Raw genomic sequence first — 22,072 nt, forward strand, 5'->3', positions numbered from 1 at the left:
CCCCACCCCCCGCCTTAATTGGTTCTCCTCCCTTCCAACGGTGTTGAGGCGGGTGGGAACAGCAGGGGGTGAAGGTGCTGTGTTTAAAGAGGTGGAGTTATGCAGATCTAAAACGCGTGGATTGCAGCAGCAGCAAGCCGAAAAGTGCAGGCATGTAAGGGATCTAGAGGTTGACAACATGTCTTCTTAACGGGAGTCCAGGAGCTCATCTCCACAAATGGACTTTTCAGGATCCTTGGGTGGCTCCGTAGTTTGAAACCAATTCTGGTTATCGCTTCTCGGCCTTTTGGCTAAGATCAAGTGTAGTATCTGTTCTTATCAGTTTAATATCTGATACGTCCCCTATCTGGGGACCATATATTAAATGGATTTTTAGAACAGGGAGATGGAAAAAGAGCTTGCTCTGTCCACTCCACGCATTGACCTGGTATTGCAGTATCTCCAGGACCGGTGCACCCCTTCTTTAATGCAGTTTCTAAAATCAGAAAGAATTGAATTCAATGTTTTTTGTTCATTTTGCTTGTTTGTCGGATTTTGGGATGGACTCTTTGGCTTTGCTTTTCTTCTCCTCATTGGATTTTTCATGTTCAAAGTTGCAGAAGCCAGATTACAAGCTCATTTTGGTTCAACTTCAGCAACTGTGCATTGCATTGCCATGTAATGTGATGCAATGCTATCTTTCTAGCTCTCCCTTTTTACTTCCTTTTGGATAAACAGACATATTAGGCAAGCATTTTGGAGCTTTCACCTAAATAACTACAGGTGGTGAGATAAGCTGCACAATATAATTGACCTTTCAGTATATTGTTGCACACACACCATCTATTTAGCAAATGCCCTTGTTATCAACAGCAGCCTTTTAAACTCACCTGAGCTAACAGGTATGTGCGCTGGTTACTCTGCTGCGCTTAAAATTTCTTTTTTGGTTTGCTACAATGCCTTTTCTGAAACGTTGTCTCCTTCTGCTGGAACACTGACTTCTTTCATTTAATGCCTGCAGACTATAAAAGAGAACCCAACCCAAAAAGTTTGGTTGATTAGTCTGTGGCATTCTGTTAAACTGTTGCTTATGGCGGTCTCTGTGAGCTTCTCAGCGACATTCAGCCAGCCAGGTATCCTGCCTGCAGTAGATGGAATGTGGCAATGGAACGCTGGCTGCGCGTGTCATAATAGGCTCTGAGCCTTTATATACCTGTGCACAGCAGCAGCCACCTTCAGTCTGCTGCTGGACAGCCAGCAGCAGCAGCAGCAGGAGAGGTATGTAATCAGGAGCCCTCCTGCTAAGGGTAGACAGCTGCTCGTTCCACCCCACCCCCCGCCTTAATTGGTTCTCCTCCCTTCCAACGGTGTTGAGGCGGGTGGGAACAGCAGGGGGTGAAGGTGCTGTGTTTAAAGAGGTGGAGTTATGCAGATCTAAAACGCGTGGATTGCAGCAGCAGCAAGCCGAAAAGTGCAGGCATGTAAGGGATCTAGAGGTTGACAACATGTCTTCTTAACGGGAGTCCAGGAGCTCATCTCCACAAATGGACTTTTCAGGATCCTTGGGTGGCTCCGTAGTTTGAAACCAATTCTGGTTATCGCTTCTCGGCCTTTTGGCTAAGATCAAGTGTAGTATCTGTTCTTATCAGTTTAATATCTGATACGTCCCCTATCTGGGGACCATATATTAAATGGATTTTTAGAACAGGGAGATGGAAAAAGAGCTTGCTCTGTCCACTCCACGCATTGACCTGGTATTGCAGTATCTCCAGGACCGGTGCACCCCTTCTTTAATGCAGTTTCTAAAATCAGAAAGAATTGAATTCAATGTTTTTTGTTCATTTTGCTTGTTTGTCGGATTTTGGGATGGACTCTTTGGCTTTGCTTTTCTTCTCCTCATTGGATTTTTCATGTTCAAAGTTGCAGAAGCCAGATTACAAGCTCATTTTGGTTCAACTTCAGCAACTGTGCATTGCATTGCCATGTAATGTGATGCAATGCTATCTTTCTAGCTCTCCCTTTTTACTTCCTTTTGGATAAACAGACATATTAGGCAAGCATTTTGGAGCTTTCACCTAAATAACTACAGGTGGTGAGATAAGCTGCACAATATAATTGACCTTTCAGTATATTGTTGCACACACACCATCTATTTAGCAAATGCCCTTGTTATCAACAGCAGCCTTTTAAACTCACCTGAGCTAACAGGTATGTGCGCTGGTTACTCTGCTGCGCTTAAAATTTCTTTTTTGGTTTGCTACAATGCCTTTTCTGAAACGTTGTCTCCTTCTGCTGGAACACTGACTTCTTTCATTTAATGCCTGCAGACTATAAAAGAGAACCCAACCCAAAAAGTTTGGTTGATTAGTCTGTGGCATTCTGTTAAACTGTTGCTTATGGCGGTCTCTGTGAGCTTCTCAGCGACATTCAGCCAGCCAGGTATCCTGCCTGCAGTAGATGGAATGTGGCAATGGAACGCTGGCTGCGCGTGTCATAATAGGCTCTGAGCCTTTATATACCTGTGCACAGCAGCAGCCACCTTCAGTCTGCTGCTGGACAGCCAGCAGCAGCAGCAGCAGGAGAGGTATGTAATCAGGAGCCCTCCTGCTAAGGGTAGACAGCTGCTCGTTCCACCCCACCCCCGCCTTAATTGGTTCTCCTCCCTTCCAACGGTGTTGAGGCGGGTGGGAACAGCAGGGGGTGAAGGTGCTGTGTTTAAAGAGGTGGAGTTATGCAGATCTAAAACGCGTGGATTGCAGCAGCAGCAAGCCGAAAAGTGCAGGCATGTAAGGGATCTAGAGGTTGACAACATGTCTTCTTAACGGGAGTCCAGGAGCTCATCTCCACAAATGGACTTTTCAGGATCCTTGGGTGGCTCCGTAGTTTGAAACCAATTCTGGTTATCGCTTCTCGGCCTTTTGGCTAAGATCAAGTGTAGTATCTGTTCTTATCAGTTTAATATCTGATACGTCCCCTATCTGGGGACCATATATTAAATGGATTTTTAGAACAGGGAGATGGAAAAAGAGCTTGCTCTGTCCACTCCACGCATTGACCTGGTATTGCAGTATCTCCAGGACCGGTGCACCCCTTCTTTAATGCAGTTTCTAAAATCAGAAAGAATTGAATTCAATGTTTTTTGTTCATTTTGCTTGTTTGTCGGATTTTGGGATGGACTCTTTGGCTTTGCTTTTCTTCTCCTCATTGGATTTTTCATGTTCAAAGTTGCAGAAGCCAGATTACAAGCTCATTTTGGTTCAACTTCAGCAACTGTGCATTGCATTGCCATGTAATGTGATGCAATGCTATCTTTCTAGCTCTCCCTTTTTACTTCCTTTTGGATAAACAGACATATTAGGCAAGCATTTTGGAGCTTTCACCTAAATAACTACAGGTGGTGAGATAAGCTGCACAATATAATTGACCTTTCAGTATATTGTTGCACACACACCATCTATTTAGCAAATGCCCTTGTTATCAACAGCAGCCTTTTAAACTCACCTGAGCTAACAGGTATGTGCGCTGGTTACTCTGCTGCGCTTAAAATTTCTTTTTTGGTTTGCTACAATGCCTTTTCTGAAACGTTGTCTCCTTCTGCTGGAACACTGACTTCTTTCATTTAATGCCTGCAGACTATAAAAGAGAACCCAACCCAAAAAGTTTGGTTGATTAGTCTGTGGCATTCTGTTAAACTGTTGCTTATGGCGGTCTCTGTGAGCTTCTCAGCGACATTCAGCCAGCCAGGTATCCTGCCTGCAGTAGATGGAATGTGGCAATGGAACGCTGGCTGCGCGTGTCATAATAGGCTCTGAGCCTTTATATACCTGTGCACAGCAGCAGCCACCTTCAGTCTGCTGCTGGACAGCCAGCAGCAGCAGCAGCAGGAGAGGTATGTAATCAGGAGCCCTCCTGCTAAGGGTAGACAGCTGCTCGTTCCACCCCACCCCCCGCCTTAATTGGTTCTCCTCCCTTCCAACGGTGTTGAGGCGGGTGGGAACAGCAGGGGGTGAAGGTGCTGTGTTTAAAGAGGTGGAGTTATGCAGATCTAAAACGCGTGGATTGCAGCAGCAGCAAGCCGAAAAGTGCAGGCATGTAAGGGATCTAGAGGTTGACAACATGTCTTCTTAACGGGAGTCCAGGAGCTCATCTCCACAAATGGACTTTTCAGGATCCTTGGGTGGCTCCGTAGTTTGAAACCAATTCTGGTTATCGCTTCTCGGCCTTTTGGCTAAGATCAAGTGTAGTATCTGTTCTTATCAGTTTAATATCTGATACGTCCCCTATCTGGGGACCATATATTAAATGGATTTTTAGAACAGGGAGATGGAAAAAGAGCTTGCTCTGTCCACTCCACGCATTGACCTGGTATTGCAGTATCTCCAGGACCGGTGCACCCCTTCTTTAATGCAGTTTCTAAAATCAGAAAGAATTGAATTCAATGTTTTTTGTTCATTTTGCTTGTTTGTCGGATTTTGGGATGGACTCTTTGGCTTTGCTTTTCTTCTCCTCATTGGATTTTTCATGTTCAAAGTTGCAGAAGCCAGATTACAAGCTCATTTTGGTTCAACTTCAGCAACTGTGCATTGCATTGCCATGTAATGTGATGCAATGCTATCTTTCTAGCTCTCCCTTTTTACTTCCTTTTGGATAAACAGACATATTAGGCAAGCATTTTGGAGCTTTCACCTAAATAACTACAGGTGGTGAGATAAGCTGCACAATATAATTGACCTTTCAGTATATTGTTGCACACACACCATCTATTTAGCAAATGCCCTTGTTATCAACAGCAGCCTTTTAAACTCACCTGAGCTAACAGGTATGTGCGCTGGTTACTCTGCTGCGCTTAAAATTTCTTTTTTGGTTTGCTACAATGCCTTTTCTGAAACGTTGTCTCCTTCTGCTGGAACACTGACTTCTTTCATTTAATGCCTGCAGACTATAAAAGAGAACCCAACCCAAAAAGTTTGGTTGATTAGTCTGTGGCATTCTGTTAAACTGTTGCTTATGGCGGTCTCTGTGAGCTTCTCAGCGACATTCAGCCAGCCAGGTATCCTGCCTGCAGTAGATGGAATGTGGCAATGGAACGCTGGCTGCGCGTGTCATAATAGGCTCTGAGCCTTTATATACCTGTGCACAGCAGCAGCCACCTTCAGTCTGCTGCTGGACAGCCAGCAGCAGCAGCAGCAGGAGAGGTATGTAATCAGGAGCCCTCCTGCTAAGGGTAGACAGCTGCTCGTTCCACCCCACCCCCCGCCTTAATTGGTTCTCCTCCCTTCCAACGGTGTTGAGGCGGGTGGGAACAGCAGGGGGTGAAGGTGCTGTGTTTAAAGAGGTGGAGTTATGCAGATCTAAAACGCGTGGATTGCAGCAGCAGCAAGCCGAAAAGTGCAGGCATGTAAGGGATCTAGAGGTTGACAACATGTCTTCTTAACGGGAGTCCAGGAGCTCATCTCCACAAATGGACTTTTCAGGATCCTTGGGTGGCTCCGTAGTTTGAAACCAATTCTGGTTATCGCTTCTCGGCCTTTTGGCTAAGATCAAGTGTAGTATCTGTTCTTATCAGTTTAATATCTGATACGTCCCCTATCTGGGGACCATATATTAAATGGATTTTTAGAACAGGGAGATGGAAAAAGAGCTTGCTCTGTCCACTCCACGCATTGACCTGGTATTGCAGTATCTCCAGGACCGGTGCACCCCTTCTTTAATGCAGTTTCTAAAATCAGAAAGAATTGAATTCAATGTTTTTTGTTCATTTTGCTTGTTTGTCGGATTTTGGGATGGACTCTTTGGCTTTGCTTTTCTTCTCCTCATTGGATTTTTCATGTTCAAAGTTGCAGAAGCCAGATTACAAGCTCATTTTGGTTCAACTTCAGCAACTGTGCATTGCATTGCCATGTAATGTGATGCAATGCTATCTTTCTAGCTCTCCCTTTTTACTTCCTTTTGGATAAACAGACATATTAGGCAAGCATTTTGGAGCTTTCACCTAAATAACTACAGGTGGTGAGATAAGCTGCACAATATAATTGACCTTTCAGTATATTGTTGCACACACACCATCTATTTAGCAAATGCCCTTGTTATCAACAGCAGCCTTTTAAACTCACCTGAGCTAACAGGTATGTGCGCTGGTTACTCTGCTGCGCTTAAAATTTCTTTTTTGGTTTGCTACAATGCCTTTTCTGAAACGTTGTCTCCTTCTGCTGGAACACTGACTTCTTTCATTTAATGCCTGCAGACTATAAAAGAGAACCCAACCCAAAAAGTTTGGTTGATTAGTCTGGGGCATTCTGTTAAACTGTTGCTTATGGCGGTCTCTGTGAGCTTCTCAGCGACATTCAGCCAGCCAGGTATCCTGCCTGCAGTAGATGGAATGTGGCAATGGAACGCTGGCTGCGCGTGTCATAATAGGCTCTGAGCCTTTATATACCTGTGCACTGCAGCAGCCACCTTCAGTCTGCTGCTGGACAGCCAGCAGCAGCAGCAGCAGGAGAGGTATGTAATCAGGAGCCCTCCTGCTAAGGGTAGACAGCTGCTCGTTCCACCCCACCCCCCGCCTTAATTGGTTCTCCTCCCTTCCAACGGTGTTGAGGCGGGTGGGAACAGCAGGGGGTGAAGGTGCTGTGTTTAAAGAGGTGGAGTTATGCAGATCTAAAACGCGTGGATTGCAGCAGCAGCAAGCCGAAAAGTGCAGGCATGTAAGTGATCTAGAGGTTGACAACATGTCTTCTTAACGGGAGTCCAGGAGCTCATCTCCACAAATGGACTTTTCAGGATCCTTGGGTGGCTCCGTAGTTTGAAACCAATTCTGGTTATCGCTTCTCGGCCTTTTGGCTAAGATCAAGTGTAGTATCTGTTCTTATCAGTTTAATATCTGATACGTCCCCTATCTGGGGACCATATATTAAATGGATTTTTAGAACAGGGAGATGGAAAAAGAGCTTGCTCTGTCCACTCCACGCATTGACCTGGTATTGCAGTATCTCCAGGACCGTTGCACCCCTTCTTTAATGCAGTTTCTAAAATCAGAAAGAATTGAATTCAATGTTTTTTGTTCATTTTGCTTGTTTGTCGGATTTTGGGATGGACTCTTTGGCTTTGCTTTTCTTCTCCTCATTGGATTTTTCATGTTCAAAGTTGCAGAAGCCAGATTGAAAGTTCATTTTGGTTCAACTTCAGCAACTGTGCATTGCATTGCCATGTAATGTGATGCAATGCTATCTTTCTAGCTCTCCCTTTTTACTTCCTTTTGGATAAACAGACATATTAGGCAAGCATTTTGGAGCTTTCACCTAAATAACTACAGGTGGTGAGATAAGCTGCACAATATAATTGACCTTTCAGTATATTGTTGCACACACACCATCTATTTAGCAAATGCCCTTGTTATCAACAGCAGCCTTTTAAACTCACCTGAGCTAACAGGTATGTGCGCTGGTTACTCTGCTGCGCTTAAAATTTCTTTTTTGGTTTGCTACAATGCCTTTTCTGAAACGTTGTCTCCTTCTGCTGGAACACTGACTTCTTTCATTTAATGCCTGCAGACTATAAAAGAGAACCCAACCCAAAAAGTTTGGTTGATTAGTCTGTGGCATTCTGTTAAACTGTTGCTTATGGCGGTCTCTGTGAGCTTCTCAGCGACATTCAGCCAGCCAGGTATCCTGCCTGCAGTAGATGGAATGTGGCAATGGAACGCTGGCTGCGCGTGTCATAATAGGCTCTGAGCCTTTATATACCTGTGCACTGCAGCAGCCACCTTCAGTCTGCTGCTGGACAGCCAGCAGCAGCAGCAGCAGGAGAGGTATGTAATCAGGAGCCCTCCTGCTAAGGGTAGACAGCTGCTCGTTCCACCCCACCCCCCGCCTTAATTGGTTCTCCTCCCTTCCAACGGTGTTGAGGCGGGTGGGAACAGCAGGGGGTGAAGGTGCTGTGTTTAAAGAGGTGGAGTTATGCAGATCTAAAACGCGTGGATTGCAGCAGCAGCAAGCCGAAAAGTGCAGGCATGTAAGTGATCTAGAGGTTGACAACATGTCTTCTTAACGGGAGTCCAGGAGCTCATCTCCACAAATGGACTTTTCAGGATCCTTGGGTGGCTCCGTAGTTTGAAACCAATTCTGGTTATCGCTTCTCGGCCTTTTGGCTAAGATCAAGTGTAGTATCTGTTCTTATCAGTTTAATATCTGATACGTCCCCTATCTGGGGACCATATATTAAATGGATTTTTAGAACAGGGAGATGGAAAAAGAGCTTGCTCTGTCCACTCCACGCATTGACCTGGTATTGCAGTATCTCCAGGACCGGTGCACCCCTTCTTTAATGCAGTTTCTAAAATCAGAAAGAATTGAATTCAATGTTTTTTGTTCATTTTGCTTGTTTGTCGGATTTTGGGATGGACTCTTTGGCTTTGCTTTTCTTCTCCTCATTGGATTTTTCATGTTCAAAGTTGCAGAAGCCAGATTACAAGTTCATTTTGGTTCAACTTCAGCAACTGTGCATTGCATTGCCATGTAATGTGATGCAATGCTATCTTTCTAGCTCTCCCTTTTTACTTCCTTTTGGATAAACAGACATATTAGGCAAGCATTTTGGAGCTTTCACCTAAATAACTACAGGTGGTGAGATAAGCTGCACAATATAATTGACCTTTCAGTATATTGTTGCACACACACCATCTATTTAGCAAATGCCCTTGTTATCAACAGCAGCCTTTTAAACTCACCTGAGCTAACAGGTATGTGCGCTGGTTACTCTGCTGCGCTTAAAATTTCTTTTTTGGTTTGCTACAATGCCTTTTCTGAAACGTTGTCTCCTTCTGCTGGAACACTGACTTCTTTCATTTAATGCCTGCAGACTATAAAAGAGAACCCAACCCAAAAAGTTTGGTTGATTAGTCTGTGGCATTCTGTTAAACTGTTCTTATGGCGGTCTCTGTGAGCTTCTCAGCGACATTCAGCCAGCCAGGTATCCTGCCTGCAGTAGATGGAATGTGGCAATGGAACGCTGGCTGCGCGTGTCATAATAGGCTCTGAGCCTTTATATACCTGTGCACAGCAGCAGCCACCTTCAGTCTGCTGCTGGACAGCCAGCAGCAGCAGCAGCAGGAGAGGTATGTAATCAGGAGCCCTCCTGCTAAGGGTAGACAGCTGCTCGTTCCACCCCACCCCCCGCCTTAATTGGTTCTCCTCCCTTCCAACGGTGTTGAGGCGGGTGGGAACAGCAGGGGGTGAAGGTGCTGTGTTTAAAGAGGTGGAGTTATGCAGATCTAAAACGCGTGGATTGCAGCAGCAGCAAGCCGAAAAGTGCAGGCATGTAAGGGATCTAGAGGTTGACAACATGTCTTCTTAACGGGAGTCCAGGAGCTCATCTCCACAAATGGACTTTTCAGGATCCTTGGGTGGCTCCGTAGTTTGAAACCAATTCTGGTTATCGCTTCTCGGCCTTTTCGCTAAGATCAAGTGTAGTATCTGTTCTTATCAGTTTAATATCTGATACGTCCCCTATCTGGGGACCATATATTAAATGGATTTTTAGAACAGGGAGATGGAAAAAGAGCTTGCTCTGTCCACTCCACGCATTGACCTGGTATTGCAGTATCTCCAGGACCGGTGCACCCCTTCTTTAATGCAGTTTCTAAAATCAGAAAGAATTGAATTCAATGTTTTTTGTTCATTTTGCTTGTTTGTCGGATTTTGGGATGGACTCTTTGGCTTTGCTTTTCTTCTCCTCATTGGATATTTCATGTTCAAAGTTGCAGAAGCCAGATTACAAGCTCATTTTGGTTCAACTTCAGCAACTGTGCATTGCATTGCCATGTAATGTGATGCAATGCTATCTTTCTAGCTCTCCCTTTTTACTTCCTTTTGGATAAACAGACATATTAGGCAAGCATTTTGGAGCTTTCACCTAAATAACTACAGGTGGTGAGATAAGCTGCACAATATAATTGACCTTTCAGTATATTGTTGCACACACACCATCTATTTAGCAAATGCCCTTGTTATCAACAGCAGCCTTTTAAACTCACCTGAGCTAACAGGTATGTGCGCTGGTTACTCTGCTGCGCTTAAAATTTCTTTTTTGGTTTGCTACAATGCCTTTTCTGAAACGTTGTCTCCTTCTGCTGGAACACTGACTTCTTTCATTTAATGCCTGCAGACTATAAAAGAGAACCCAACCCAAAAAGTTTGGTTGATTAGTCTGTGGCATTCTGTTAAACTGTTGCTTATGGCGGTCTCTGTGAGCTTCTCAGCGACATTCAGCCAGCCAGGTATCCTGCCTGCAGTAGATGGAATGTGGCAATGGAACGCTGGCTGCGCGTGTCATAATAGGCTCTGAGCCTTTATATACCTGTGCACAGCAGCAGCCACCTTCAGTCTGCTGCTGGACAGCCAGCAGCAGCAGCAGCAGGAGAGGTATGTAATCAGGAGCCCTCCTGCTAAGGGTAGACAGCTGCTCGTTCCACCCCACCCCCCGCCTTAATTGGTTCTCCTCCCTTCCAACGGTGTTGAGGCGGGTGGGAACAGCAGGGGGTGAAGGTGCTGTGTTTAAAGAGGTGGAGTTATGCAGATCTAAAACGCGTGGATTGCAGCAGCAGCAAGCCGAAAAGTGCAGGCATGTAAGGGATCTAGAGGTTGACAACATGTCTTCTTAACGGGAGTCCAGGAGCTCATCTCCACAAATGGACTTTTCAGGATCCTTGGGTGGCTCCGTAGTTTGAAACCAATTCTGGTTATCGCTTCTCGGCCTTTTGGCTAAGATCAAGTGTAGTATCTGTTCTTATCAGTTTAATATCTGATACGTCCCCTATCTGGGGACCATATATTAAATGGATTTTTAGAACAGGGAGATGGAAAAAGAGCTTGCTCTGTCCACTCCACGCATTGACCTGGTATTGCAGTATCTCCAGGACCGGTGCACCCCTTCTTTAATGCAGTTTCTAAAATCAGAAAGAATTGAATTCAATGTTTTTTGTTCATTTTGCTTGTTTGTCGGATTTTGGGATGGACTTTTTGGCTTTGCTTTTCTTCTCCTCATTGGATTTTTCATGTTCAAAGTTGCAGAAGCCAGATTACAAGCTCATTTTGGTTCAACTTCAGCAACTGTGCATTGCATTGCCATGTAATGTGATGCAATGCTATCTTTCTAGCTCTCCCTTTTTACTTCCTTTTGGATAAACAGACATATTAGGCAAGCATTTTGGAGCTTTCACCTAAATAACTACAGGTGGTGAGATAAGCTGCACAATATAATTGACCTTTCAGTATATTGTTGCACACACACCATCTATTTAGCAAATGCCCTTGTTATCAACAGCAGCCTTTTAAACTCACCTGAGCTAACAGGTATGTGCGCTGGTTACTCTGCTGCGCTTAAAATTTCTTTTTTGGTTTGCTACAATGCCTTTTCTGAAACGTTGTCTCCTTCTGCTGGAACACTGACTTCTTTCATTTAATGCCTGCAGACTATAAAAGAGAACCCAACCCAAAAAGTTTGGTTGATTAGTCTGTGGCATTCTGTTAAACTGTTGCTTATGGCGGTCTCTGTGAGCTTCTCAGCGACATTCAGCCAGCCAGGTATCCTGCCTGCAGTAGATGGAATGTGGCAATGGAACGCTGGCTGCGCGTGTCATAATAGGCTCTGAGCCTTTATATACCTGTGCACAGCAGCAGCCACCTTCAGTCTGCTGCTGGACAGCCAGCAGCAGCAGCAGCAGGAGAGGTATGTAATCAGGAGCCCTCCTGCTAAGGGTAGACAGCTGCTCGTTCCACCCCACCCCCCGCCTTAATTGGTTCTCCTCCCTTCCAACGGTGTTGAGGCGGGTGGGAACAGCAGGGGGTGAAGGTGCTGTGTTTAAAGAGGTGGAGTTATGCAGATCTAAAACGCGTGGATTGCAGCAGCAGCAAGCCGAAAAGTGCAGGCATGTAAGGGATCTTGAGGTTGACAACATGTCTTCTTAACGGGAGTCCAGGAGCTCATCTCCACAAATGGACTTTTCAGGATCCTTGGGTGGCTCCGTAGTTTGAAACCAATTCTGGTTATCGCTTCTCGGCCTTTTCGCTAAGATCAAGTGTAGTATCTGTTCTTATCAGTTTAATATCTGATACGTCCCCTATCTGGGGACCATATATTAAATGGATTTTTAGAACAGGGAGTTGGAAAAAGAGCTTGCTCTGTCCACTCCACGCATTGACCTGGTATTGCAGTATCTCCAGGACCGGTGCACCCCTTCTTTAATGCAGTTTCTAAAATCAGAAAGAATTGAATTCAATGTTTTTTGTTCATTTTGCTTGTTTGTCGGATTTTGGGATGGACTCTTTGGCTTTGCTTTTCTTCTCCTCATTGGATTTTTCATGTTCAAAGTTGCAGAAGCCAGATTACAAGCTCATTTTGGTTCAACTTCAGCAACTGTGCATTGCATTGCCATGTAATGTGATGCAATGCTATCTTTCTAGCTCTCCCTTTTTACTTCCTTTTGGATAAACAGACATATTAGGCAAGCATTTTGGAGCTTTCACCTAAATAACTACAGGTGGTGAGATAAGCTGCACAATATAATTGACCTTTCAGTATATTGTTGCACACACACCATCTATTTAGCAAATGCCCTTGTTATCAACAGCAGCCTTTTAAACTCACCTGAGCTAACAGGTATGTGCGCTGGTTACTCTGCTGCGCTTAAAATTTCTTTTTTGGTTTGCTACAATGCCTTTTCTGAAACGTTGTCTCCTTCTGCTGGAACACTGACTTCTTTCATTTAATGCCTGCAGACTATAAAAGAGAACCCAACCCAAAAAGTTTGGTTGATTAGTCTGTGGCATTCTGTTAAACTGTTGCTTATGGCGGTCTCTGTGAGCTTCTCAGCGACATTCAGCCAGCCAGGTATCCTGCCTGCAGTAGATGGAATGTGGCAATGGAACGCTGGCTGCGCGTGTCATAATAGGCTCTGAGCCTTTATATACCTGTACACAGCAGCAGCCACCTTCAGTCTGCTGCTGGACAGCCAGCAGCAGCAGCAGCAGGAGAGGTATGTAATCAGGAGCCCTCCTGCTAAGGGTAGACAGCTGCTCGTTCCACCCCACCCCCCGCCTTAATTGGTTCTCCTCCCTTCCAACGGTGTTGAGGCGGGTGGGAACAGCAGGGGGTGAAGGTGCTGTGTTTAAAGAGGTGGAGTTATGCAGATCTAAAACGCGTGGATTGCAGCAGCAGCAAGCCGAAAAGTGCAGGCATGTAAGGGATCTAGAGGTTGACAACATGTCTTCTTAACGGGAGTCCAGGAGCTCATCTCCACAAATGGACTTTTCAGGATCCTTGGGTGGCTCCGTAGTTTGAAACCAATTCTGGTTATCGCTTCTCGGCCTTTTGGCTAAGATCAAGTGTAGTATCTGTTCTTATCAGTTTAATATCTGATACGTCCCCTATCTGGGGACCATATATTAAATGGATTTTTAGAACAGGGAGATGGAAAAAGAGCTTGCTCTGTCCACTCCACGCATTGACCTGGTATTGCAGTATCTCCAGGACCGGTGCACCCCTTCTTTAATGCAGTTTCTAAAATCAGAAAGAATTGAATTCAATGTTTTTTGTTCATTTTGCTTGTTTGTCGGATTTTGGGATGGACTCTTTGGCTTTGCTTTTCTTCTCCTCATTGGATTTTTCATGTTCAAAGTTGCAGAAGCCAGATTACAAGTTCATTTTGGTTCAACTTCAGCAACTGTGCATTGCATTGCCATGTAATGTGATGCAATGCTATCTTTCTAGCTCTCCCTTTTTACTTCCTTTTGGATAAACAGACATATTAGGCAAGCATTTTGGAGCTTTCACCTAAATAACTACAGGTGGTGAGATAAGCTGCACAATATAATTGACCTTTCAGTATATTGTTGCACACACACCATCTATTTAGCAAATGCCCTTGTTATCAACAGCAGCCTTTTAAACTCACCTGAGCTAACAGGTATGTGCGCTGGTTACTCTGCTGCGCTTAAAATTTCTTTTTTGGTTTGCTACAATGCCTTTTCTGAAACGTTGTCTCCTTCTGCTGGAACACTGACTTCTTTCATTTAATGCCTGCAGACTATAAAAGAGAACCCAACCCAAAAAGTTTGGTTGATTAGTCTGTGGCATTCTGTTAAACTGTTCTTATGGCGGTCTCTGTGAGCTTCTCAGCGACATTCAGCCAGCCAGGTATCCTGCCTGCAGTAGATGGAATGTGGCAATGGAACGCTGGCTGCGCGTGTCATAATAGGCTCTGAGCCTTTATATACCTGTGCACAGCAGCAGCCACCTTCAGTCTGCTGCTGGACAGCCAGCAGCAGCAGCAGCAGGAGAGGTATGTAATCAGGAGCCCTCCTGCTAAGGGTAGACAGCTGCTCGTTCCACCCCACCCCCCGCCTTAATTGTTTCTCCTCCCTTCCAACGGTGTTGAGGCGGGTGGGAACAGCAGGGGGTGAAGGTGCTGTGTTTAAAGAGGTGGAGTTATGCAGATCTAAAACGCGTGGATTGCAGCAGCAGCAAGCCGAAAAGTGCAGGCATGTAAGGGATCTAGAGGTTGACAACATGTCTTCTTAACGGGAGTCCAGGAGCTCATCTCCACAAATGGACTTTTCAGGATCCTTGGGTGGCTCCGTAGTTTGAAACCAATTCTGGTTATCGCTTCTCGGCCTTTTCGCTAAGATCAAGTGTAGTATCTGTTCTTATCAGTTTAATATCTGATACGTCCCCTATCTGGGGACCATATATTAAATGGATTTTTAGAACAGGGAGATGGAAAAAGAGCTTGCTCTGTCCACTCCACGCATTGACCTGGTATTGCAGTATCTCCAGGACCGGTGCACCCCTTCTTTAATGCAGTTTCTAAAATCAGAAAGAATTGAATTCAATGTTTTTTGTTCATTTTGCTTGTTTGTCGGATTTTGGGATGGACTCTTTGGCTTTGCTTTTCTTCTCCTCATTGGATATTTCATGTTCAAAGTTGCAGAAGCCAGATTACAAGCTCATTTTGGTTCAACTTCAGCAACTGTGCATTGCATTGCCATGTAATGTGATGCAATGCTATCTTTCTAGCTCTCCCTTTTTACTTCCTTTTGGATAAACAGACATATTAGGCAAGCATTTTGGAGCTTTCACCTAAATAACTACAGGTGGTGAGATAAGCTGCACAATATAATTGACCTTTCAGTATATTGTTGCACACACACCATCTATTTAGCAAATGCCCTTGTTATCAACAGCAGCCTTTTAAACTCACCTGAGCTAACAGGTATGTGCGCTGGTTACTCTGCTGCGCTTAAAATTTCTTTTTTGGTTTGCTACAATGCCTTTTCTGAAACGTTGTCTCCTTCTGCTGGAACACTGACTTCTTTCATTTAATGCCTGCAGACTATAAAAGAGAACCCAACCCAAAAAGTTTGGTTGATTAGTCTGTGGCATTCTGTTAAACTGTTGCTTATGGCGGTCTCTGTGAGCTTCTCAGCGACATTCAGCCAGCCAGGTATCCTGCCTGCAGTAGATGGAATGTGGCAATGGAACGCTGGCTGCGCGTGTCATAATAGGCTCTGAGCCTTTATATACCTGTGCACAGCAGCAGCCACCTTCAGTCTGCTGCTGGACAGCCAGCAGCAGCAGCAGCAGGAGAGGTATGTAATCAGGAGCCCTCCTGCTAAGGGTAGACAGCTGCTCGTTCCACCCCACCCCCCGCCTTAATTGGTTCTCCTCCCTTCCAACGGTGTTGAGGCGGGTGGGAACAGCAGGGGGTGAAGGTGCTGTGTTTAAAGAGGTGGAGTTATGCAGATCTAAAACGCGTGGATTGCAGCAGCAGCAAGCCGAAAAGTGCAGGCATGTAAGGGATCTAGAGGTTGACAACATGTCTTCTTAACGGGAGTCCAGGAGCTCATCTCCACAAATGGACTTTTCAGGATCCTTGGGTGGCTCCGTAGTTTGAAACCAATTCTGGTTATCGCTTCTCGGCCTTTTGGCTAAGATCAAGTGTAGTATCTGTTCTTATCAGTTTAATATCTGATACGTCCCCTATCTGGGGACCATATATTAAATGGATTTTTAGAACAGGGAGATGGAAAAAGAGCTTGCTCTGTCCACTCCACGCATTGACCTGGTATTGCAGTATCTCCAGGACCGGTGCACCCCTTCTTTAATGCAGTTTCTAAAATCAGAAAGAATTGAATTCAATGTTTTTTGTTCATTTTGCTTGTTTGTCGGATTTTGGGATGGACTTTTTGGCTTTGCTTTTCTTCTCCTCATTGGATTTTTCATGTTCAAAGTTGCAGAAGCCAGATTACAAGCTCATTTTGGTTCAACTTCAGCAACTGTGCATTGCATTGCCATGTAATGTGATGCAATGCTATCTTTCTAGCTCTCCCTTTTTACTTCCTTTTGGATAAACAGACATATTAGGCAAGCATTTTGGAGCTTTCACCTAAATAACTACAGGTGGTGAGATAAGCTGCACAATATAATTGACCTTTCAGTATATTGTTGCACACACACCATCTATTTAGCAAATGCCCTTGTTATCAACAGCAGCCTTTTAAACTCACCTGAGCTAACAGGTATGTGCGCTGGTTACTCTGCTGCGCTTAAAATTTCTTTTTTGGTTTGCTACAATGCCTTTTCTGAAACGTTGTCTCCTTCTGCTGGAACACTGACTTCTTTCATTTAATGCCTGCAGACTATAAAAGAGAACCCAACCCAAAAAGTTTGGTTGATTAGTCTGTGGCATTCTGTTAAACTGTTGCTTATGGCGGTCTCTGTGAGCTTCTCAGCGACATTCAGCCAGCCAGGTATCCTGCCTGCAGTAGATGGAATGTGGCAATGGAACGCTGGCTGCGCGTGTCATAATAGGCTCTGAGCCTTTATATACCTGTGCACAGCAGCAGCCACCTTCAGTCTGCTGCTGGACAGCCAGCAGCAGCAGCAGCAGGAGAGGTATGTAATCAGGAGCCCTCCTGCTAAGGGTAGACAGCTGCTCGTTCCACCCCACCCCCCGCCTTAATTGGTTCTCCTCCCTTCCAACGGTGTTGAGGCGGGTGGGAACAGCAGGGGGTGAAGGTGCTGTGTTTAAAGAGGTGGAGTTATGCAGATCTAAAACGCGTGGATTGCAGCAGCAGCAAGCCGAAAAGTGCAGGCATGTAAGGGATCTAGAGGTTGACAACATGTCTTCTTAACGGGAGTCCAGGAGCTCATCTCCACAAATGGACTTTTCAGGATCCTTGGGTGGCTCCGTAGTTTGAAACCAATTCTGGTTATCGCTTCTCGGCCTTTTGGCTAAGATCAAGTGTAGTATCTGTTCTTATCAGTTTAATATCTGATACGTCCCCTATCTGGGGACCATATATTAAATGGATTTTTAGAACAGGGAGATGGAAAAAGAGCTTGCTCTGTCCACTCCACGCATTGACCTGGTATTGCAGTATCTCCAGGACCGGTGCACCCCTTCTTTAATGCAGTTTCTAAAATCAGAAAGAATTGAATTCAATGTTTTTTGTTCATTTTGCTTGTTTGTCGGATTTTGGGATGGACTCTTTGGCTTTGCTTTTCTTCTCCTCATTGGATTTTTCATGTTCAAAGTTGCAGAAGCCAGATTACAAGCTCATTTTGGTTCAACTTCAGCAACTGTGCATTGCATTGCCATGTAATGTGATGCAATGCTATCTTTCTAGCTCTCCCTTTTTACTTCCTTTTGGATAAACAGACATATTAGGCAAGCATTTTGGAGCTTTCACCTAAATAACTACAGGTGGTGAGATAAGCTGCACAATATAATTGACCTTTCAGTATATTGTTGCACACACACCATCTATTTAGCAAATGCCCTTGTTATCAACAGCAGCCTTTTAAACTCACCTGAGCTAACAGGTATGTGCGCTGGTTACTCTGCTGCGCTTAAAATTTCTTTTTTGGTTTGCTACAATGCCTTTTCTGAAACGTTGTCTCCTTCTGCTGGAACACTGACTTCTTTCATTTAATGCCTGCAGACTATAAAAGAGAACCCAACCCAAAAAGTTTGGTTGATTAGTCTGTGGCATTCTGTTAAACTGTTGCTTATGGCGGTCTCTGTGAGCTTCTCAGCGACATTCAGCCAGCCAGGTATTCTGCCTGCAGTAGATGGAATGTGGCAATGGAACGCTGGCTGCGCGTGTCATAATAGGCTCTGAGCCTTTATATACCTGTGCACAGCAGCAGCCACCTTCAGTCTGCTGCTGGACAGCCAGCAGCAGCAGCAGCAGGAGAGGTATGTAATCAGGAGCCCTCCTGCTAAGGGTAGACAGCTGCTCGTTCCACCCCACCCCCCGCCTTAATTGGTTCTCCTCCCTTCCAACGGTGTTGAGGCGGGTGGGAACAGCAGGGGGTGAAGGTGCTGTGTTTAAAGAGGTGGAGTTATGCAGATCTAAAACGCGTGGATTGCAGCAGCAGCAAGCCGAAAAGTGCAGGCATGTAAGGGATCTAGAGGTTGACAACATGTCTTCTTAACGGGAGTCCAGGAGCTCATCTCCACAAATGGACTTTTCAGGATCCTTGGGTGGCTCCGTAGTTTGAAACCAATTCTGGTTATCGCTTCTCGGCCTTTTGGCTAAGATCAAGTGTAGTATCTGTTCTTATCAGTTTAATATCTGATACGTCCCCTATCTGGGGACCATATATTAAATGGATTTTTAGAACAGGGAGATGGAAAAAGAGCTTGCTCTGTCCACTCCACGCATTGACCTGGTATTGCAGTATCTCCAGGACCGGTGCACCCCTTCTTTAATGCAGTTTCTAAAATCAGAAAGAATTGAATTCAATGTTTTTTGTTCATTTTGCTTGTTTGTCGGATTTTGGGATGGACTCTTTGGCTTTGCTTTTCTTCTCCTCATTGGATTTTTCATGTTCAAAGTTGCAGAAGCCAGATTACAAGCTCATTTTGGTTCAACTTCAGCAACTGTGCATTGCATTGCCATGTAATGTGATGCAATGCTATCTTTCTAGCTCTCCCTTTTTACTTCCTTTTGGATAAACAGACATATTAGGCAAGCATTTTGGAGCTTTCACCTAAATAACTACAGGTGGTGAGATAAGCTGCACAATATAATTGACCTTTCAGTATATTGTTGCACACACACCATCTATTTAGCAAATGCCCTTGTTATCAACAGCAGCCTTTTAAACTCACCTGAGCTAACAGGTATGTGCGCTGGTTACTCTGCTGCGCTTAAAATTTCTTTTTTGGTTTGCTACAATGCCTTTTCTGAAACGTTGTCTCCTTCTGCTGGAACACTGACTTCTTTCATTTAATGCCTGCAGACTATAAAAGAGAACCCAACCCAAAAAGTTTGGTTGATTAGTCTGTGGCATTCTGTTAAACTGTTGCTTATGGCGGTCTCTGTGAGCTTCTCAGCGACATTCAGCCAGCCAGGTATCCTGCCTGCAGTAGATGGAATGTGGCAATGGAACGCTGGCTGCGCGTGTCATAATAGGCTCTGAGCCTTTATATACCTGTGCACAGCAGCAGCCACCTTCAGTCTGCTGCTGGACAGCCAGCAGCAGCAGCAGCAGGAGAGGTATGTAATCAGGAGCCCTCCTGCTAAGGGTAGACAGCTGCTCGTTCCACCCCACCCCCCGCCTTAATTGGTTCTCCTCCCTTCCAACGGTGTTGAGGCGGGTGGGAACAGCAGGGGGTGAAGGTGCTGTGTTTAAAGAGGTGGAGTTATGCAGATCTAAAACGCGTGGATTGCAGCAGCAGCAAGCCGAAAAGTGCAGGCATGTAAGGGATCTAGAGGTTGACAACATGTCTTCTTAACGGGAGTCCAGGAGCTCATCTCCACAAATGGACTTTTCAGGATCCTTGGGTGGCTCCGTAGTTTGAAACCAATTCTGGTTATCGCTTCTCGGCCTTTTGGCTAAGATCAAGTGTAGTATCTGTTCTTATCAGTTTAATATCTGATACGTCCCCTATCTGGGGACCATATATTAAATGGATTTTTAGAACAGGGAGATGGAAAAAGAGCTTGCTCTGTCCACTCCACGCATTGACCTGGTATTGCAGTATCTCCAGGACCGGTGCACCCCTTCTTTAATGCAGTTTCTAAAATCAGAAAGAATTGAATTCAATGTTTTTTGTTCATTTTGCTTGTTTGTCGGATTTTGGGATGGACTCTTTGGCTTTGCTTTTCTTCTCCTCATTGGATTTTTCATGTTCAAAGTTGCAGAAGCCAGATTACAAGCTCATTTTGGTTCAACTTCAGCAACTGTGCATTGCATTGCCATGTAATGTGATGCAATGCTATCTTTCTAGCTCTCCCTTTTTACTTCCTTTTGGATAAACAGACATATTAGGCAAGCATTTTGGAGCTTTCACCTAAATAACTACAGGTGGTGAGATAAGCTGCACAATATAATTGACCTTTCAGTATATTGTTGCACACACACCATCTATTTAGCAAATGCCCTTGTTATCAACAGCAGCCTTTTAAACTCACCTGAGCTAACAGGTATGTGCGCTGGTTACTCTGCTGCGCTTAATATTTCTTTTTTGGTTTGCTACAATGCCTTTTCTGAAACGTTGTCTCCTTCTGCTGGAACACTGACTTCTTTCATTTAATGCCTGCAGACTATAAAAGAGAACCCAACCCAAAAAGTTTGGTTGATTAGTCTGTGGCATTCTGTTAAACTGTTGCTTATGGCGGTCTCTGTGAGCTTCTCAGCGACATTCAGCCAGCCAGGTATCCTGCCTGCAGTAGATGGAATGTGGCAATGGAACGCTGGCTGCGCGTGTCATAATAGGCTCTGAGCCTTTATATACCTGTGCACAGCAGCAGCCACCTTCAGTCTGCTGCTGGACAGCCAGCAGCAGCAGCAGCAGGAGAGGTATGTAATCAGGAGCCCTCCTGCTAAGGGTAGACAGCTGCTCGTTCCACCCCACCCCCCGCCTTAATTGGTTCTCCTCCCTTCCAACGGTGTTGAGGCGGGTGGGAACAGCAGGGGGTGAAGGTGCTGTGTTTAAAGAGGTGGAGTTATGCAGATCTAAAACGCGTGGATTGCAGCAGCAGCAAGCCGAAAAGTGCAGGCATGTAAGGGATCTAGAGGTTGACAACATGTCTTCTTAACGGGAGTCCAGGAGCTCATCTCCACAAATGGATTTTCAGGATCCTTGGGTGGCTCCGTAGTTTGAAACCAATTCTGGTTATCGCTTCTCGGCCTTTTGGCTAAGATCAAGTGTAGTATCTGTTCTTATCAGTTTAATATCTGATACGTCCCCTATCTGGGGACCATATATTAAATGGATTTTTAGAACAGGGAGATGGAAAAAGAGCTTGCTCTGTCCACTCCACGCATTGACCTGGTATTGCAGTATCTCCAGGACCGGTGCACCCCTTCTTTAATGCAGTTTCTAAAATCAGAAAGAATTGAATTCAATGTTTTTTGTTCATTTTGCTTGTTTGTCGGATTTTGGGATGGACTCTTTGGCTTTGCTTTTCTTCTCCTCATTGGATTTTTCATGTTCAAAGTTGCAGAAGCCAGATTACAAGCTCATTTTGGTTCAACTTCAGCAACTGTGCATTGCATTGCCATGTAATGTGATGCAATGCTATCTTTCTAGCTCTCCCTTTTTACTTCCTTTTGGATAAACAGACATATTAGGCAAGCATTTTGGAGCTTTCACCTAAATAACTACAGGTGGTGAGATAAGCTGCACAATATAATTGACCTTTCAGTATATTGTTGCACACACACCATCTATTTAGCAAATGCCCTTGTTATCAACAGCAGCCTTTTAAACTCACCTGAGCTAACAGGTATGTGCGCTGGTTACTCTGCTGCGCTTAAAATTTCTTTTTTGGTTTGCTACAATGCCTTTTCTGAAACGTTGTCTCCTTCTGCTGGAACACTGACTTCTTTCATTTAATGCCTGCAGACTATAAAAGAGAACCCAACCCAAAAAGTTTGGTTGATTAGTCTGTGGCATTCTGTTAAACTGTTGCTTATGGCGGTCTCTGTGAGCTTCTCAGCGACATTCAGCCAGCCAGGTATCCTGCCTGCAGTAGATGGAATGTGGCAATGGAACGCTGGCTGCGCGTGTCATAATAGGCTCTGA

At 44.8% G+C, this 22,072-nt stretch overlaps 17 non-coding genes across 17 annotated transcripts; all 17 read left to right on the forward strand.

The window, feature by feature from the left end:
• Positions 1 to 270: 270 nt before the first annotated feature.
• Positions 271 to 461, forward strand: LOC141244061 (U2 spliceosomal RNA). Its single transcript, XR_012308051.1, has one exon. It is a non-coding gene; the product is annotated as a U2 spliceosomal RNA (small nuclear RNA).
• Positions 462 to 1,576: 1,115 nt separating this feature from the next.
• Positions 1,577 to 1,767, forward strand: LOC141244062 (U2 spliceosomal RNA). Its single transcript, XR_012308052.1, has one exon. It is a non-coding gene; the product is annotated as a U2 spliceosomal RNA (small nuclear RNA).
• Positions 1,768 to 2,881: 1,114 nt separating this feature from the next.
• On the forward strand, positions 2,882 to 3,072 carry LOC141244064 (U2 spliceosomal RNA). Its single transcript, XR_012308053.1, has one exon. It is a non-coding gene; the product is annotated as a U2 spliceosomal RNA (small nuclear RNA).
• Positions 3,073 to 4,187: 1,115 nt separating this feature from the next.
• LOC141244065 (U2 spliceosomal RNA) lies at positions 4,188 to 4,378 on the forward strand. The gene has a single exon (XR_012308054.1). It is a non-coding gene; the product is annotated as a U2 spliceosomal RNA (small nuclear RNA).
• Positions 4,379 to 5,493: 1,115 nt separating this feature from the next.
• LOC141244066 (U2 spliceosomal RNA) lies at positions 5,494 to 5,684 on the forward strand. The gene has a single exon (XR_012308055.1). It is a non-coding gene; the product is annotated as a U2 spliceosomal RNA (small nuclear RNA).
• Positions 5,685 to 6,799: 1,115 nt separating this feature from the next.
• On the forward strand, positions 6,800 to 6,990 carry LOC141243972 (U2 spliceosomal RNA). Its single transcript, XR_012307982.1, has one exon. It is a non-coding gene; the product is annotated as a U2 spliceosomal RNA (small nuclear RNA).
• A 1,115-nt stretch (positions 6,991 to 8,105) lies between these two features.
• LOC141243826 (U2 spliceosomal RNA) lies at positions 8,106 to 8,296 on the forward strand. Its single transcript, XR_012307845.1, has one exon. It is a non-coding gene; the product is annotated as a U2 spliceosomal RNA (small nuclear RNA).
• Positions 8,297 to 9,410: 1,114 nt separating this feature from the next.
• On the forward strand, positions 9,411 to 9,601 carry LOC141243993 (U2 spliceosomal RNA). The gene has a single exon (XR_012308002.1). It is a non-coding gene; the product is annotated as a U2 spliceosomal RNA (small nuclear RNA).
• Positions 9,602 to 10,716: 1,115 nt separating this feature from the next.
• On the forward strand, positions 10,717 to 10,907 carry LOC141243827 (U2 spliceosomal RNA). The gene has a single exon (XR_012307846.1). It is a non-coding gene; the product is annotated as a U2 spliceosomal RNA (small nuclear RNA).
• Positions 10,908 to 12,022: 1,115 nt separating this feature from the next.
• Positions 12,023 to 12,213, forward strand: LOC141243984 (U2 spliceosomal RNA). Its single transcript, XR_012307993.1, has one exon. It is a non-coding gene; the product is annotated as a U2 spliceosomal RNA (small nuclear RNA).
• A 1,115-nt stretch (positions 12,214 to 13,328) lies between these two features.
• LOC141243828 (U2 spliceosomal RNA) lies at positions 13,329 to 13,519 on the forward strand. The gene has a single exon (XR_012307847.1). It is a non-coding gene; the product is annotated as a U2 spliceosomal RNA (small nuclear RNA).
• A 1,114-nt stretch (positions 13,520 to 14,633) lies between these two features.
• On the forward strand, positions 14,634 to 14,824 carry LOC141243994 (U2 spliceosomal RNA). The gene has a single exon (XR_012308003.1). It is a non-coding gene; the product is annotated as a U2 spliceosomal RNA (small nuclear RNA).
• A 1,115-nt stretch (positions 14,825 to 15,939) lies between these two features.
• LOC141243829 (U2 spliceosomal RNA) lies at positions 15,940 to 16,130 on the forward strand. The gene has a single exon (XR_012307848.1). It is a non-coding gene; the product is annotated as a U2 spliceosomal RNA (small nuclear RNA).
• A 1,115-nt stretch (positions 16,131 to 17,245) lies between these two features.
• Positions 17,246 to 17,436, forward strand: LOC141243830 (U2 spliceosomal RNA). Its single transcript, XR_012307849.1, has one exon. It is a non-coding gene; the product is annotated as a U2 spliceosomal RNA (small nuclear RNA).
• Positions 17,437 to 18,551: 1,115 nt separating this feature from the next.
• Positions 18,552 to 18,742, forward strand: LOC141243832 (U2 spliceosomal RNA). The gene has a single exon (XR_012307851.1). It is a non-coding gene; the product is annotated as a U2 spliceosomal RNA (small nuclear RNA).
• A 1,115-nt stretch (positions 18,743 to 19,857) lies between these two features.
• Positions 19,858 to 20,048, forward strand: LOC141243833 (U2 spliceosomal RNA). Its single transcript, XR_012307852.1, has one exon. It is a non-coding gene; the product is annotated as a U2 spliceosomal RNA (small nuclear RNA).
• A 1,114-nt stretch (positions 20,049 to 21,162) lies between these two features.
• Positions 21,163 to 21,353, forward strand: LOC141243834 (U2 spliceosomal RNA). The gene has a single exon (XR_012307853.1). It is a non-coding gene; the product is annotated as a U2 spliceosomal RNA (small nuclear RNA).
• The last annotated feature ends 719 nt before the right edge of the window (positions 21,354 to 22,072 follow it).

The sequence above is a fragment of the Phyllobates terribilis genome, unplaced genomic scaffold (genome assembly GCF_046119375.1).
Source record: "Phyllobates terribilis strain yellow unplaced genomic scaffold, ASM4611937v1 Scaffold_1274__1_contigs__length_337103, whole genome shotgun sequence".
Lineage (NCBI taxonomy): Eukaryota > Metazoa > Chordata > Amphibia > Anura > Dendrobatidae > Phyllobates > Phyllobates terribilis.